This window comes from Dermacentor albipictus, chromosome 3 (genome assembly GCF_038994185.2).
Source record: "Dermacentor albipictus isolate Rhodes 1998 colony chromosome 3, USDA_Dalb.pri_finalv2, whole genome shotgun sequence".
In the NCBI taxonomy this organism is placed as follows: Eukaryota; Metazoa; Arthropoda; class Arachnida; order Ixodida; family Ixodidae; genus Dermacentor; species Dermacentor albipictus.
Window position 1 is genome coordinate 151,748,403 of NC_091823.1, and position 14,118 is coordinate 151,762,520.

Consider the following 14,118-nt stretch of genomic DNA (forward strand, 5'->3'; position numbering starts at 1 on the left):
CTCTGTTTGCGCAGCTGTCCTTGTCGGCCGCTGTTTCTTCGGTGAACATCTTCGTGGTGCCATCCCGCCGCCTTGCTTCCCTGGACGGCGCCGAATCATCCACACTGCGTGAATCTGCGACGGCGTAGCCACTTCGTGGTCTGCTGCCGGCATCGGCAAAATCACCGCTGGAGATCGCTGCTATCGCTGCGCGCCCTATAAACAAGCCAACATCGACGCCTGCTCTTCACTCACAGCAGCGGCATTGCATGACCCACATCTGAAGCCTGATTCCTCTGTTTGCGCAGCTGTCCTTGTCGGCCGCTGTTTCTTCGGTGAACATCTTCGTGGTGCCATCCCGCCGCCTTGCTTCCCTGGACGGCGTCGAATCATCCACACTGGGTGAATCTGCGACGGCGTAGCCACTTCGTGGTCTGCTGCCGGCATCGGCAAAATCACCGCTGGAGATCGCTGCTATCGCTGCGCGCCCTATAAACAAGCCGACATCGACGCCTGCTCTTCACTGGCAGCAGCGGCATTGCATGACCCACATCCGAAGCCTGATTCCTCTGTTTGCGCAGGTATTCCTGAGTTGTTTTGTATTCCTTTTTTTCTGCCACTGCTGCTGCTGCTGCTGCCATCAACTCCCTTTTTTTGTTTTTCCCGTATCCGAGTCTCTGTTTAATACTCATAACATACCAACGAATGCAGAACTATCAACGAAAATTGAGGAGCTGGAAGTTAAGCTTATCAACATGGCTAAAAGCACGCATGAACTAGTCTTTGGTAAGATCTTGCTAAGAATGAAGGACTCTGGGATTGACGTTGTCGAGCTAAAAAAAAGAAGTTGATTCCTTGAAAACAAGTGCAGAGCACTTGAACGGTCTTGTAGAAGAACTGCGTAGCAAAAATACAACCCTAATTGCTGAGAACATAGAAATAAAATCTCGAAACCAGTCATTGACTCGCAGGATAGAGGAGCTTGAACAGTACTCTCGGCTTGGCAATGTTGAGATCAAGGGCATTCCCAGCTCCCAAGGAGAGGACTGTATCGCAATAATGACAACAGTAGTAGACAAAACTGGCTGTCCCGTATCGCCTAGCGATCTGGACATTGTTCATCGCGTACCCACCAGAGCTAACGACAAAAAAAATATCATTGGTCGGTTCTGCTCCAGAGCTGAGAAAGCTGATTTTGTGAGCAAAGCGCGTAAACCCAAACTCTGGGTTAGTGACATTGGATTTTCTGGCTCATTTAATGCTTCCGTCTTTGTAAATGAGTATCTAACCCCATCCAACAAGGCTCTCGTTTCGAAAGCCCTAACTTTGAAGAAAGAAAGGAACTGGATGTTTCTTTGGACGGACAACTGCCAAATCAAGGCTAGGAAAACCACTAACAGCAAAGTTCTCCGCATTCGAGATGAATCTGGCCTAACCAAAATAGACTAGAACTCATTGCTTAAGCAATTGACATAACAAATATGGCTTCCCTACTGAAACCTCATCAAGTGATTTCCGTTTTGAGGGCATTTCATTCCATCATTCATTTTACCGCGAGGAGTCTACGTGAGCACTTAGGCTCAATCGATAATTTCCTAGCATCGCTAACTAGTTCGTTTTCGCTAATTCCCATTACTGAAACTTTGTTATCTGACGACGACAAAAATTTATATTGCTTCCGTAACTATAAATCGGAATACTGCTATAGATTCACGAGCTGTCACGGTGGTGCGGCCAAATTTGTTTCTCATAATTTTGCTTATCGAAGAAGACATGACCTATCCTTAACCATTACTAAGTGCGAATCTGTTTGGATCCCAGTTTTTAAGAAAGGCGATAGCTCATTATTAAATAATTACAGACCTGTTTGCATTCTACCATTCTTTGGGAAAGTTATTGAGAAACTAATTGAAAGACGGCTAACGAAACACGTTTCTAAATTTAATTCTCTCTCTTCATGCCAGTTTGGTTTTCGCCACGGATATTCCACAGAGATGGCACTTATTCATCTTATTGATAAACTAAAAAAAATTAATCGACGAAGGATTTCTTGCCGCCTCAGTTTTTATCAATCTAACGGAAGCATTTGATAGCATAAATCATAATATCCTTTTTTCGAAGCTCGAAGCTATTCGCATATTTGGACCTGCCCTCTCACTACTAAAAAGCTACTTATACAACAGAGTTCAAGTTGTTTCCGTTTCCCACGCTTATTCTAGACAGCGAATTACTAACGTTGGTGTGCCCCAGGGATCTATCCTGGGGCCACCTCTGTTCTTGGTTTATATTGATGATTCACCTAACTTTCTTCCACAAAATGCATTCTGTACGCAGATGACACGACTATATTGACACATGTATTTATATTTATCGGGCGACCAGGTTTCGCCGCCTAACAAATCTTATCGCACAGCGCGGGACGCGCTTGCATGTATCCGAAGTTTCTGGAACGTTATCGATACTTCTATCCGCAGTCTGTTGTCGCCGAACTTTGTGTTATCTGATTTATTCGCCTGACGCGAATGATGTAGAACTTTGTATAACTGCAGTATAAAAGCCGACGCGCTTCACCCGCTGATCAGATTTACGACGATCGCCGACTGTGTTCGCCGCTCTCGTTGTGCTTTAAGTGTAGCGTTTTTGTGGGCACAGGTTCGCCCAATAAAAGCTAGTTTTTGCGTTTCACAGTATTGCTACTGTGTTCGTTGACGTCACGACCACGTGACATCTGGTGGAGGTGCTTTTCGTTCATGTACCGGACGCCCCCGACAAGCCGTGATCCAAGCCCGGACCGCAAACAGAACACCAACGTAGTCCCGGAGCATCGAGCAAGCCGCCGCCTTCAACAGCTGCCCCCGGAGCACGGACTTCTACCTGAGAAGACCAAGAAGATTGTGGCCAAGGCAACCCCAATGGCAGCCCCAGCGTCCCCCATCGTGCTGCACCAGCCCAGGGAACCTCCGACGTTCCGTGGATCAACAATCGAGGACCCGGAAACCTGGCTTGAGACGTATGAGAGGGTCGCGACGTTTAACAGTTGGGACAGCGACGACAAGCTGCGGCATGTCTATTTCGCACTGGAAGATGCCGCCAGGACCTGGTTCGAGAATCGGGAAGCCACCTTAACGACGTGGGACCTGTTCCGAAGCGGCTTCTTGCAAACGTTTACAAACGTCGTACGAAAAGAGCGAGCCCAAGCACTACTAGAAACCAGAGTGCAGCTGCCAAACGAGACGATCGCGATCTTCACGGAAGAGATGGCCCGATGGTGAAGAGATGGCCAGATGGTGAAGCGCGCCCGTCTTTTCCGGCATGCCGACCCAGAAATGCCAGAGGAGAAAAAAGTCCGCTTCCTGATGCGGGGTGTGAAGCAAGAACTTTTCGCAGGACTTATCCGTAACCCGCCGAAGACCGTAGCTGAGTTTTCTGCAGAGGCATCGATGATCGAGAAAACTCTGGAGATGCGCACCCGGCAATATAACCGCCAGGGGCTCACGCCGCAGTACACCATCCAAGGACTGGATTCCGACAACCTTCAGGAGACCATCAGGGCCATTGTGCGCGAAGAACTGCGCAAGGTCTTGCCTTCGTCGCAGCCTCAGGTGGCCTCGATCGCCGACATCGTAAAAGAAGAGGTGCACCGATCGCTTGGAGTTCCTGAGGTGCAACCACAACCGCCGCAGCCTCAGGCGCAACCGATGAGCTACGCCGCCGTCGCCCGCCGTCAAGGACCCCTTCCACGACCGCGCCAGGGGCCCGTAACGCCGCAATTCCGTCGACCACCACCGCCGCCGCCAGCACGCCCACCCGTACCCGCCGTGGTTGCTCAGTGGCTATGGTGTTAGGCTGCTGAGCACGAGGTCGCGGGATCGAATCCCGGCCACGGCGGCCGCATTTCGATGGGGGCGAAATGCGAAAACACCCGTGTACTTAGATTTAGGTGCACGTTAAAGAACCCCAGGTGGTCAAAATTTCCGGAGTCCCCCACTACGGCGTGCCTCATAATCAGAAAGTGGTTTTGGCACGTAAAACCCCATATATTATTAGCACGCCCACCCGTCGCCGAGCGCAGCTACCCGAGGAAGACGGACATTTGGCGCGCTCCCGGCCACCGCCCAATCTGCTATCACTGCGGAGAAGCCGGCCATGTGTATCGCCGATGCCTATACCGGGAGATGGGACTGCGAGGTTTCGCCGTGAACGCTCCGCGCCCGCAGCCAGGTGAACGCCCCCGCGATATCGCCGACTACCTCGCCGCTACTCAGTGGAGCTCTCGACGACCATCGCGTTCACCATCACCAGGCCGCTACCTGTCGCCGCAGCGCCGACCATACACTGGCCCAGCCCGGGGCCGGTCAGCGAGCCCATATCCGGAAAACTAAAAGCAGCAACCGATGGAGGTGCGGTTGCTGTTCGTCGAACTGACGAAGATCCTCCGCCGCCGACGAAGACGACGAAGAAACGATCTCGACGACATAACAACGACACGCCGCCGCCCCGACGAAGTCAGGAAGGCAAGACTACACCGACGAACGACGACTTGACGACGCGACGTTCCAACTTCAGTTCAACACGACGCAGCCGAGATCCGACGCCACGACCTAACTGCAACGCCAGACAAAGAACCACCGACCTCGACGTGCTTCCCGACGGCCACACAGTCACTGCCTTAGTCGACACAGGGGCCGATTACTCCGTAATGAGTGGACACATCGCCGCCCAGTTGAGGAAAGTTAAGACTGCATGGGAAGGCCCTCAAATTCGGACCGCTGGAGGACACCTGATTACTCCGACAGGGATCTGCACTGCAAGAATTACCGTTCATCACCGGACTTATCCTGCCACCTTCGTTGTCCTCCAACAGTGTTCACAAGGCGTCATTCTCGGCATGGACTTCTTGAATCAACATGGCGCAGTCATCGACCTAAAGTCGAAATCGATAACGCTGTCACAAGATCAAGCGATACCGCCGGAGACCTGTCGTAGTCACCACGCCTTGAGTGTGCTCGAAGATTAAGTGAGCATCCCGCCGCGCTCCAGCATTATTATTTCTGTCGGCACTGAAACACCCGCTGACGTAGAAGGCGTCATCGAGGGCGACCAGCATCTATTGCTCGACCGTGAAATTTGCGTCGCAAGAGGGATCGCTCGACTCCACGGAGGGCAAGTGGAAGTTATGCTAACCAACTTCAGCCAAGAGTTCAAGCACATCAACAAGGGCACGACAATCGCATATATCGAGGAAATTGCGGAAACCAGCAATGCCTTTGTCCTCTCGGATTCAGCCGCATCTACCCCGATGAGCATAGTCCCCGAACCAGACTTCGACGTGAATCCAAGTCTTCCTATGAGTAAGCAGCAACAGATCAGAAGTCTTCTCCGACGATACAAAGACTGCTTTTCGACGTCATCGAGGATTCGACAAACACCAGTTGCAAAGCATCGCATAATAACCGAAGAGAGCGCTCGACCACTCTGCCAGAGCCCTTACCGAGTTTCGACGCGAGAACGTGAAGCTATTAGGCAACAAGTCGACGAAATGCTGCGTGACGACATCATCCAGCCGTCCAAAAGCCCATGGGCCTCTCCTGTAGCCCTGGTAAAGAAAAAGGATGGAACCCTACGTTTCTGCGTCGATTATCGTCGACTGAACAAGATCACGAAGAAGGATGTGTACCCCCTTCCACGGATAGACGACGCATTGGATCGGCTCTGCAACGCTAAATACTTCTCGTCGATAGACCTCAAGTCTGGCTACTGGCAAATAGAAGTCGACGAGAGAGATCGCGAAACGACTGCCTTCATCACGCCAGACGGCCTCTACGAGTTCAAGGTGATGCCATTCGGACTGTGCTCGGCGCCTGCAACGTTTCAGCGCGTCATGGACACGGTGTTAGCCGGACTGAAGTGGCAGACGTGCCTTGTTTACCTGGATGACGTCGTTGTCTTCGCCGGAAAATTTCGACGATCACCTTAGGCGGCGTGGGACAGTGTTAGAAGCCATCAAGTCATCAGGGCTCACTCTGAAGCCGGAAAAGTGCCGTTTCGCTTACGATGAGCTTTTGTTCCTAGGCCACGTGATCAGCAAATCAGGAGTGCGCCCCGACCCACAGAAGACAGCTGCCATCGCAAAGTTCCCGCAGCCAATTGACAAGAAGGCAGTGCGCAGATTCCTTGGCATGTGTGCCTACTATAGGCGCTTTGTCAAGGACTTTTCACGCATCGCGGAGCCGCTAACACATCTAACCAAACGTGATGTCGCGTTCAAGTGGGAAACGCCGCAGGCCAAGGCATTTCAAGAACTCAAACGACGCATGCAGACGCCGCCGGTACTTGCACACTTCGACGAGGACGCCGATACCGAAATCCACACTGACGCCAGTAGCCTAGGCCTCGGTGCCGTCCTAGTCCAGAGGAAAGAAGGACTTGAAAGGGTGATATCGTATGCTAGCCGGTCGCTGTCAAAAGCGGAAAGCAACTATTCTACGACTGAAAAGGAATGCCTCGCCATCATTTGGGCTACAGCTAAATTCCGCCCTTACCTCTATGGCAGGCCATTCAAAGTCGTCAGTGACCATCACGCATTGTGTTGGCTAGCTAACTTAAAGGACCCTTCAGGACGGCTGGCGCGGTGGAGCCTCAGACTACAAGAATATGACGTCACGGTAATATACAAGTCCGGAAGAAAACACTCCGACGCCCACTGCTTATCGCGCGCCCCCATCGATCCCCCGCCGCAAGATGACGAGGCCGACGACGCCTTTCTTGGGATAATAAGCGCGGAAGACTTCACTAAACAGCAACGAGCCGACCCGGAGCTAAAAGGCCTGGTGGAATATTTGGAAGGGCACACCGACGTTGTCCCCAGGGCATTTAAGCGCGGATTATCTTCCTTCACGCTTCAAAACAATCTCCTCGTGAAGAAGAACTTTTCACCAGTCCGCGCCAACTACCTTCTGATTGTCCCTTCAGGACTTCGTCCAGAAGTATTGTACGCCTTACATGACGATCCGACCGCTGGACACCTCGGTTTTTCCCGGACACTATCGAGGATACAAGAAAAGTATTATTGGCCGCGCCTGACCGCCGACGTCGCCCGTTATGTCAGAACATGCCGAGACTGTCAGCGACGCAAGACACCGCCGACAAGGCCAGCCGGATTATTACAGCCAATCGAGCCTCCTTGCCGACCATTCCAGCAGATCGGGATGGACCTGCTGGGACCCTTTCCGACGTCAACAACCGGAAATAAGTGGATCGTCGTGGCGACGGACTATCTCACCCGCTTCGCTGAAACTAAAGCTCTTCCGAAAGGCAGCGCAGCCGAAGTGGCTAAATTTTTCGTCGAGAACATCCTGTTGCGACATGGCGCCCCAGAAGTCCTCACCACCTACAGAGGAACGGCTTTTACAGCAGAGCTCACCCAAGCATTCTGCAATAGAGCCAGGCAAGCCACAGTAGGACAACTGCCTACCACCCGCAGACGAATGGTCTCACAGAGCGCCTCAACAAGACCCTCGCCGACATGCTAGCAATGTACGTCGACGTCGAGCACAATACGTGGGACGCGGTCCCGCCGTACGTGACCTTTGCATACAACACGGCGGTGCAAGAAACAACACAGATAACGCCATTTAAGCTGGTTTACGGCTGGAACCCGACGACGACGCTCGACGCCATGCTGCCGCACGTAACTGACGAAGAGAATGTTGACGTCGCTAGCTATCTCCAGTGCGCCGAAGAAGCCCGACAGCTCGTCCGCCTGCGGATCAAGAGCCAGCAGAGGACCGACAGCCGACACTACAACCTCCGACGACGCTTCGTCGAGTACCAGCCTGGCGACCGTGTTTGGGTATGGACCCCGATACGCCGACGAGGACTCAGTGAGAAACTACTCCGACGCTATTTCGGACCCTACAAGGTCATCCGACGTATTGGCGCTCTGGACTATGAGGTCGTGCCAGACGGCATTTCGCATTCACAGCGGCGCCGCGCACGATCTGAAGTGGTCCACGTGGTGCGCCTTAAACCGTTTTACGGACGCTGACGAACTTCGTCATTTTTGTTCTTTTCTTTGCTACGAGTGCTTTTGTTTATTACTTTTGCTTGTCTGCAGCATCGGGTCGATGCTTTTAAGAGGGGGGGTATTGACACATGTATGTATATTTATCGGGCGACCAGGTTTCGCCGCCTAACAAATCTTATCGCACAGCGCGGGACGCGCTTGCATGTATCCGAAGTTTCTGGAAAGTTATCGATACTTCTATCCGCAGTCTGTTGTCGCCGAACCTTGTGTTATCATATTTATTCGCCTGACGCAAATGATGTAGAACTTTGTGGAAGGCACGCGGGTCCGAACGATTAGTCTGGAACATTCGACGACTGCAGTATAAAAGCCGACGCGCTTGACCCGCTGAACAGATTTACGACGATCGCCGACTGTTTTCGCCGCTCTCGTTGTGCTTTAAGTGTAGCATGTTTTGTGGGCACAGGTTCACCCAATAAAAGCTAGTTTTGGCCTTTCACAGTATTGCTACTGTGTTCGTTGACGTCACGACCACGTGACAATATTCACATTTCATAAAGATATCTCATCTCTCGTTAATAAGTTAAATGCTGACTTAGAAAATAACTGAAGGTGGTGTAATGTTAACATGCTATCTATTATTGCAACTAAGACTAAATTTGTTGTATTCTCTTCTCATCAGCAAAACATGCCATCCATTCCACCTATCACTTGCGGTTCTTACCGCCTTCCTCCAAGTTCATGTTCATCTTTTCTTGGTATTCTACTTGATTGTAATTTGAAATATGACAATCATATTGCTCACATAAAAAAGAAAATAGCTTATGGTTTACGCATCCTAATTAAAACACGCCCTTACTTCTCACGTGCCACATTACTCTCACTCTACCACTCTTTTGTCCACTCTCACATTACTTATGGCATAATATGTTGGGGAAACACCTATATTACTCGTACTGCATCTCTCCAGACAGTTCAGAACCGAGCCATTAGAATAAAAACTTACTGCCCACGATTTTCTAATGCCACTTCCCTACTACACGAGAATAACATACTTACCATATCTGGACTCACTAAATACAACCTAGGCATCTTTTTCTATAGATTTGTGAATAATGAGCTACCAACGGTCTAATTTTTGCTTTCTAACCTGATGATTCATAGTACCACCAGGTTTCCGTTGACGAACAATTTTCTTTTACCAAGAATCCGCACCAGCTATGGTAAACAGACTGTAGAATTCTCTGCCATATCAATATGTAACACGCTTCCTTCCACAATAAAAAACACAAGATCTTTATCACATTTTAAAAGAGAACTAAAATACACTTTTTTATTGGCAGAATAACGACAAGGATTAGTGTAGCCGGTCATTGCTCGCTTTTTTCTTCTATTTTCTTCTTCCTCTTTTTTTCTTTTGTTGTTGTAAACAAACTGTTGGTATTTTGTTCGCGCACAATTTTGCTGCTATCATGAGATATGCTAAAGCTTGTTATTTTTTGTAATCAATCAAGTATTTTGTTCTGTAACCGTTCTTTTCTTGTCGCTTGTATACTTCCTTATTATACGCTGTTGCTGCTTTTAGATGTTCACTACAATAACTGTTCTTGTACAGGAGGTCCCGATACAGACTTTGACCATGGGACCTCCTTCTGCATACTAAGTACTTGTAATTGTGACCCCACTTCTAATATTACATTTTTGATTCTGATTCTGATTCTGAACGTGTTGAAAACCACAACTTCGACTGCTGATGGTTGTGCGATGGTTTATAGCTTTAGAGTAATAGCAGTAATGCTACCTTAGAGTAATGCTAGTAATAGGAGTAATGCTGATTCTGACAGCACGCTGCCAACCATAGCAGTGCTGCAACAACATTGCAATGAGCTGATAGGTTGGTTATATTTTGGATTAAAGCCTAGGGTCGTCACTCCCAACGTTACAAGCTGCCGTCACCAGGGCATCTTGCCCAACACAAATATTTACGGGGAAAGGGATGTGGGGTTGGCTGCGTGCTGCGCATTGCACACATGTGCAGGAGCGCCTTATCATCAATTATGTGGTTTGGATGCTTGTATTGAGCGTGTTCTTTGTTGAAATGTGTGTTGGCCGGTTTGTTGTATGCTTAAGTGCAAGGAATGTAGGCACTGTTCGGTTCAGTTTGCTGAGTGCTTGTAGCCTCTGCGTTAAGCAGGTATGAGCCATTGCATTGCGCGTATGAACTATTGATGATAGTTTGCGGACGATATTACGCCGCGAAGAAATCCCTGGATAATAGCCCTAGAGTGTTTCGCTATAAAAATGGCCGTTTTCAAAAGAAAAGCCACAGCCTTCAAGGACATGTCGTCAGTTATGGCGACCACGATGTGAAGGTGATACGCGGCAAGTATACACTAATTAAAAACAATATATGCATTACCCTTGGAACTTTTGTTTTAGCAGCCTCATCGCAATTGACAAATTGAAGCAAACTCTCCGCACAAGCCATATCAACTTTGGATGTGAGCAAATATTATTACCTGCGGAACTGTTGCATGAGGAACTTGGGCTGTCAGAGCACACGAAGCATAATATAGGAAGCTTCAACGAGCACTAGGCCGCGCCCTTCGAAGCGGCGTTGGCCCTACGTCAACAAGAAAGGCCAGCGCACTGTTGGTCCATGCTCGGCGCTGTTCACTGGTAGTACGTCATACTACGTCCTATCTACTGGCAACTAGGCCGGACATACGTTTGGCTAGAATGTACCCATTACTGGTAGTTGTCAAAATACTTCCCCGTCAATGTTACGCGTGTGCGAGGAGCTTGACCAGTATACATGCAGGATTTGTAAGTTCTCCTTATTGTCTTTCATGCTGTGACTTGTCATGCTATACCTATACCCTTTATACTATATCCGCACTCTTGAATAGCCGATATGGACAGCCTTACGGAAAGACATCGTGAATTCCTCCTAACACTTATTTGTGTTCAATAGTTGTGCGACCTTCAAGGGCATCATTAAGGAATGTTGACCGCTTGAAGAATGTGATAGGGGACACACAAGACAAATTGTTCGCACAGTGAATGCGCGAAGATTGTTCTCCGTGCAGTCGTCGAAGAATGGCACCATGGAATTATGTTATGTCATGTGGCAGAGTTAGAGTGCGAAATTTTAGCCCCGATTCACCCTGCTATGACTGGCAGCCACATATCTCGCCTATATAGGCAATCACCCGACAGTTGCCGAACGCGGGCGCCGGCCACAGGGCTGTCTGCGTCTCTGTTCAATTTCTATTGGCATTCGCACCTTATTTTGCAACTCTGGGTTTTAGCCGAGCTCCTTCTACTGTCAATTTACTCGTCGCGAAAGTTCGCCGCCCTGTCAACGATATCGGTTTTGTCACTAAGTTAACAAGTTTAGCACTGTGCTAAGATTTCAAGCGATTTCACCTTTCTCCAAATGCCAGCTTTTTTACCGGCCTGTGTTCATATTTTGAAAAATTTTTATCGACTTTGAAATCATACACACCTGTTGATGATGTTAGACAAAAAGTGTTTATATAGTCCTGAGGCCTGCTGCAAGCCTCAGCTTTTTTTTTCCCGCTCACTAGCCTCATAGAATCACTGCCGATACTAGCCCATTACGACGACTACGATCTCACGGAAGTCGGTAATGATGCAACCGCCATGGGGTTGAAGCCGCTTAATGTCAAATTTACCATATACACGACTACGCAGTTTTTTTCCGTGAGAATGAAAGTAGGTAAATACTTAGCACAATACATATGTCGATAACGACCAGTAAAAAGTTTTATTTTTTGTATTTGTTGGCGAACAGACACAATTCGCCATGCTTCATCAAGTCATTCGCGGGATTTCATCACTGCGAAGCTCAGCTGGCCGACTGGGCCAGATGGTTTTGTGCTTTCAGGAGCACCCTTGCCACGCTTTGGAGGCATACCGTAGAATCTTTCAGAAAACAATCTGCAGACGTTTTCATTCCAAGCATAATGTTCGCCTTAGGAATCAACGGTTCGTATCCGCAACGCACGGTTATCTTGGAAAGCATTGAATTCGTGAGCTCTTGTCTCAGCAGAAGTTGTATTAGTTAGAACACAAATGTCTTAAATAAACAGCTGGTCATAGCTTTCAGCTGTTGTGACAGCTCAGAGATATCATGGGTAACATCAACAGCGTTGCTCAATCCGTGAGTCTCCGTGGCGGCCTGTCGCATATACGTGGCTACTGTGGCAGGTCGCTGCGGTGGTGGGTGCAAGTAGTGATACATTCTTCCACGTGTGAATACGGCAGAGAAGTGGGATGTCTGAGCCGGGTAGTAGCGTCAGCCTCAGATTATACGGTCACGACACAGTGCACTTCTTGAATACGTGTGATTGCGGTTCCAAAGTGAAGTCCTGTCGACGGAATAGGAAGATTTTTTCTGAAGTCCTCTGCTTAACGCTGGTTTGTCTAAAACCTGGCTGTTCGCCGACTGCACCATTGAAGTCTAAGAACAGACACGCAGCGCCGTTCCCTCCTAAATCTGTGTTTTATTCTTCTTTCTGAGGTAAGACATACCAAGCCTCAGTTTGAAGTAAATGTTCAAAAAAGCCGTCGTCTGCGAGTTTTGTCCTCCACCCAACGTTGCCGTTTTGCATCGTGGCCTTGCTGCCTTCGCAATTCAGGTTCTTCGACTTCTTTTCGACCCTTGGTTGACCCTTGCACATTCCTATAGCGGAGTCGGACACGCGCCAGCGTCGTTTCCCTTCTGTGTTTAGAATAAGTTTGTTTCGACAAGAGACGATATGAACACTGAGTTACAATCCCAGCACAATTCCGCCAGGACGATAACATATAAAACACGAAACACGGTACGTTTTCAAAGTAATGTCCAAGTCCTCACTCACCAAAGTATAACACATATACCCACGGAAAATCACAGTTGCACATAAACTAAATCTCACATGTACAAAAGATGTTGCATATGTACAGTGTGCACAATGGTTACGTACAATGATGATGTGACCGAACACTTTGCACAATTTTGCACGAGATGTGTGTATACAAAAATGGTCATGTATACGAGAGCACAAACACACAGAAATCACGGGCACCTAAATTCTATGTGCATTAAATAAATAATTCTGATGGCCTGGCTAAAAGAACTAGGCTGGTCAAAAATTAGGCCATTCGCGTCCATGAGCCACAGACTGGAAACAGCATGACCACTGTCGAAGCAACTCTTCTTCTCCAAGGAAGAACAACTCCTCTGGCAGAAACGACAGTAGCTCAGAGTAAAGCCTCGCCATAAGTGAAAACAAAGCGCGGCAATGATGTCCCACGGCGACTGCCTCGCACCGGTTACGCCATAGACAAAACGCCCCCGCAGCAATTAAAGGCGCCCGAAGCCGCCACGTGAGCAGCGACCAGGTTTAATAAAGTGGTTAAGTTCAAGGCCACGGAAACCAGTAAAGACGGCCCTCCCGAATATCCCGGCAACGACGCAGTGCACCAGCGCATGCGAAGATGGGACAACGCCCCACCACTCTAGCCTTTCGCGAGTTGGAATCACTCGCCACCCTAGACCCCACATGAAGTCGCGTGGGTGGCCAGGCAGAAATGACGCCGTTATCGCATCGCATGGCACATTATTGGAACATGTGAGGCGCGTTCAGGGAAGTAGATGAAACAGTAAGGCTGCCATAGTGTCTACTACACGGGTTTCGAGAACATCTACATTAGGAAATACGTGCTGTATGTGGCGATAAAATGCCACGGCCGTACCTTAAAATGTAGGTACGTTGGAAACTTTCGGTCCGCGATTTAAGTGCACCCCCTGTAACCTGTAATGAATTTTTGCACCAAAAAAATAGCAATCGAGTTCACGCGTAGGACACTGATCACGCTGTAACAGGAGGAGCAGAAATCGCAGAGAAAGCAACCGGAAGAGGACAGACACTGATGGCAACGCGAACCCACTGCGAGAGCGTGGCAGCCCAGGCGCCACGCGACAGACAAGTGCTGTACGGCTCGACCAGAAGAAGGAACCGAAAAAGGACTGCAAGGACCAAGTAACCCGTAATGGTGGCTGTTGTTACGACTTTGCACCGCTGCCACCATTATTACGACTTTGA

General features: G+C 49.1%; 1 protein-coding gene across 1 annotated transcript in view; it reads left to right on the top strand.

Moving 5' to 3' along the window:
- LOC139056983 (uncharacterized) overlaps positions 1-14,118 on the top strand; it is a 160,610-nt gene that overhangs the window by 74,695 nt on the left and 71,797 nt on the right. The gene's annotated exons all lie outside the window — the stretch shown is intronic.